Below are 4,642 nucleotides of genomic sequence, written 5' to 3' on the forward strand. Positions count from 1 at the left end.
AGAGGACGAGACAATGACAGGTTGGTTCTCCCTCTATAAAGCTGTCACAGTGGAGCTATTCACCCCCCAACCCCTGTCATTCTACTCAGAGGACTCAAGGATCAACACACACACACACACACACACACACAAATTCATCACAGAGACAGTCTGTACATATAGCTAGGTCCCTTTAGGTCGTTTTGTATTAATAATCAAAGATATATAGACTCATTTGTCCTCTTCATCATTTACGTTTTTTTCAAATGAAATCACATTTTATTGGTCACGTGTTTAGTAGATGTTATTGCAGGTGTAGCGAAATGCTTGTGCTTCTAGTTCCGACAGTGCACTAATATCTAACAAGTAATATCGAACAATTTCACAACAAATACCTAATACACACAAATCTAAGTAAAGGAATGGAATTAAGAATATATAAATATATGGATGACCAATGTCAGAGCGGCATATACTAAGATACAGTAGATAGTATAGAGTACATTAAATACAGTATTTTTGTTCACTTAACACCACGACTTGATATACTCATCCATTATATCTCCCCAGTATTACAGATTATTGTGAAAGACACAAATTGCTTATTGTAAATTCTGTGTACACAATGAGTTTCCATCACAGATAAAGACAATAGGTTACTTTATCAACTATGTCTCTCTGAGCAACATGTTCACAGAATCCATTTACCATCCGGTAAAGGGTGCAGTTTGTGCTGCAAAATCTCTACTTGAAATTGTAATCCTCAGAGGATCTTCAGAAAATGAAAACGGCACGTCGGGTCAGGAGTGAGGAAGTGAGGTTTACACCGTTCAGGCCGACAGGCAGCCGAAAAGGAGAGGAATGGGAAAACACATAAAACTGGAATTAACAATGAACTCTCACTGGAGGGCTTCATTTGCTAAGATCAGTAGTAATTTTACAGAATTTCAGAGGACCTCAACAATGTTAAAAATGTTTTCAACTTCAGTGCTGGGTAAGTATGAAAAATAGAGAGGAAACCAATTTTCACTATTAAAACCTAGAGGCATTACAACTTAACGCACACTTCTGCTGTCATGGTAAGATAACCTGTGTGTGATTGAAAATCCTATAATTGAATAGAGAATAGCGGAGGCTGACTCAAGAGGCACGCATGCACTCACTTTTATCATTGAGACATCTATACTCCCACTCAGACTCCCACACAAGCATCCACTCTGCTTCAGATGAAAATGACATACATTTCTACATCCTTGACTACCTGATTGACCTTCAAGAGAGACTTCAACACAAGATGGCATCCACAAAATCCAGAATTTCACTCTATTTAGTCAATCTTAAACCTACAAGACAGATCTGAAAATATTACATTCACCGATTTGCAAACAGCAGATTTGTTATTATTTCATCATGTCTGTGAAATGAAAAGGTTTCGCCTTAAACAGCGCTACTGAAATGTTTCACACAACCATTGAACTTCCCAGAGATGAGAATGAGCTTCAGATATGATAACTACATAACCTTTCACTCACACACAATTCTGTTCATATTATGATTCTGCATCTGTGGACAACTGGAGATTCATTAACTTCACAGCCTATAGGTCTTTGTATATCAAATGTCTAACCAAACTCGTCTGGCCGGTGTGCATTGATGATCACTCACTCACTCACTCACTCACTCACTCACTCACTCACTCACTCACTCACTCACTCACTCACTCACTCACGCACGCACGCACGCACGCACGCACGCACGCACGCACACACACACACACACACACACACGGTTGCCTCCCACAATGTATCCAATCCTGTTGCTTAGGGTCCGGTTTACAAGACTATACACACACTTCGCTCATCGCTCTCTCTCTCTCTCTGATACCACCCCCGTGACCAGCGTGAGTCGACGGAATTAAGATACACGGGTTGGATCTGGGAGGCTAGGTATGGAGAATGATCCTGCACCCTTACAGAATCTAGAACAGAACAAATGCATCTGGGATTGTTACAACCTTGTATAAGTGATGGAGGAGCCATACAGTAGTTCAATACCACGTGTTTTACAGAGACATGATTACAGCTTGGGTTGTGCGGTCCGTCATACAGTGAGGGTGTTTCTGCTGAATACATTGGTATAAGAGTAAGATACGGGGGTTGTCAATGCTCCCAATGATAGCGTGGATCCTGTGGTTTTTAGGACAATAGGTACACTAACAAAATGAATTAACTTCCCAGATGTATATTCATTTAACATGACGTTATCAAGAGAACTAAAGGTGCCTAAAACACACTGTGTTGAGACGTGGGGCGGGAGGAAACAGATGTGAAGGTCACTATGATAGGTCTAAGTGGTTCAGAGGACCCTTCCAGGAACATCCCATATGCTGGGGAATAAACACTCATTCTCCTCCCACAGTCCATCTGCAAGAAGAGTACTGTCTATATTCAGTTATCAGAACTAAGAACTATTCATCACAATCCAATCTTATTCGTCAGCCTAGTAAAAAGGTACCATCTATGCAATGACCAATCCTAGTCAGGTATGGAGAAATACCTTTACTGACGGACTCACTTTTCTCTGGGAATGAGACGAGTAGCTTTCCTGCATCACTCTAGCATTTCAGATTAACAGGCACGTGCGCGCTCACACAATGTGTGTCGCAGAGGAACTGTTGGAGGAACAGGACCCAACCTAATGGGGAAACTCACAGGGATGGAATGGAAGGTGGGCGTGGGAGAGAGGACGGTGTGCATAACATGGCAGAGAACACCAGTCGGCAAACTTAGAAATAATGGGCCAACACCCCAACGCTGAATCAGAAGTGAAGGAGAATTCCTTGTTCCAGACACTTCTAAAAGTAGAATAACTGTCAAATTGACACGATTTCTTTGACGTTGAGAAATGGTAAGCAATATTAGGAACATCTCTAGAGAAATGGTAAGCAACATTAGGAACATCTCTAGAGAAATGGTAAGCAACATTAGGAACATCTCTAGAGAAATGGTAAGCTACATTAGGAACATCTCTAGAGAAATGGTAAGCTACATTAGGAACATCTCTAGAGAAATGGTAAGCTACATTAGGAACATCTCTAGAGAAATGGTAAGCTACATTAGGAACATCTCTAGAGAAATGGCAGCTACATTAGGAACATCTCTAGAGAAATGGTAAGCTACATTAGGAACATCTCTAGAGAAATGGTAAGCTACATTAGGAACATCTCTAGAGAAATGGCAGCTACATTAGGAACATCTCTAGAGAAATGGTAAGCTACATTAGGAACATCTCTAGAGAAATGGTAAGCTACATTAGGAACATCTCTAGAGAAATGGTAAGCTACATTAGGAACATCTCTAGAGAAATGGCAGCTACATTAGGAACATCTCTAGAGAAATGGTAAGCTACATTAGGAACATCTCTAGAGAAATGGTAAGCTACATTAGGAACATCTCTAGAGAAATGGTAAGCTACATTAGGAACATCTCTAGAGAAATGGTAAGCTACATTAGGAACATCTCTAGAGAAATGGCAGCTACATTAGGAACATCTCTAGAGAAATGGTAAGCTACATTAGGAACATCTCTAGAGAAATGGCAGCTACATTAGGAACATCTCTAGAGAAATGGCAGCTACATTAGGAACATCTCTAGAGAAATGGTAAGCTACATTAGGAACATCTCTAGAGAAATGGCAGCTACATTAGGAACATCTCTAGAGAAATGGTAAGCTACATTAGGAACATCTCTAGAGAAATGGTAAGCTACATTAGGAACATCTCTAGAGAAATGGCAGCTACATTAGGAACATCTCTAGAGAAATGGTAAGCTACATTAGGAACATCTCTAGAGAAATGGCAGCTACATTAGGAACATCTCTAGAGAAATGGTAAGCTACATTAGGAACATCTCTAGAGAAATGGTAAGCTACATTAGGAACATCTCTAGAGAAATGGTAAGCTACATTAGGAACATCTCTAGAGAAATGGCAGCTACATTAGGAACATCTCTAGAGAAATGGTAAGCTACATTAGGAACATCTCTAGAGAAATGGTAAGCTACATTAGGAACATCTCTAGAGAAATGGCAGCTACATTAGGAACATCTCTAGAGAAATGGTAAGCTACATTAGGAACATCTCTAGAGAAATGGCAGCTACATTAGGAACATCTCTAGAGAAATGGTAAGCTACATTAGGAACATCTCTAGAGAAATGGCAGCTACATTAGGAACATCTCTAGAGAAATGGTAAGCTACATTAGGAACATCTCTAGAGAAATGGTAAGCTACATTAGGAACATCTCTAGAGAAATGGCAGCTACATTAGGAACATCTCTAGAGAAATGGCAGCTACATTAGGAACATCTCTAGAGAAATGGCAGCTACATTAGGAACATCTCTAGAGAAATGGCAGCTACATTAGGAACATCTCTAGAGAAATGGCAGCTACATTAGGAACATCTCTAGAGAAATGGCAGCTACATTAGGAACATCTCTAGAGAAATGGCAGCTACATTAGGAACATCTCTAGAGAAATGGCAGCTACATTAGGAACATCTCTAGAGAAATGGAAGCTACATTAGGAACATCTCTAGAGAAATGGCAGCTACATTAGGAACATCTCTAGAGAAATGGCAGCTACATTAGGAACATCTCTAGAGAAA

Source organism: Oncorhynchus clarkii, chromosome 33, assembly GCF_045791955.1.
Source record: "Oncorhynchus clarkii lewisi isolate Uvic-CL-2024 chromosome 33, UVic_Ocla_1.0, whole genome shotgun sequence".
Lineage (NCBI taxonomy): Eukaryota > Metazoa > Chordata > Actinopteri > Salmoniformes > Salmonidae > Oncorhynchus > Oncorhynchus clarkii.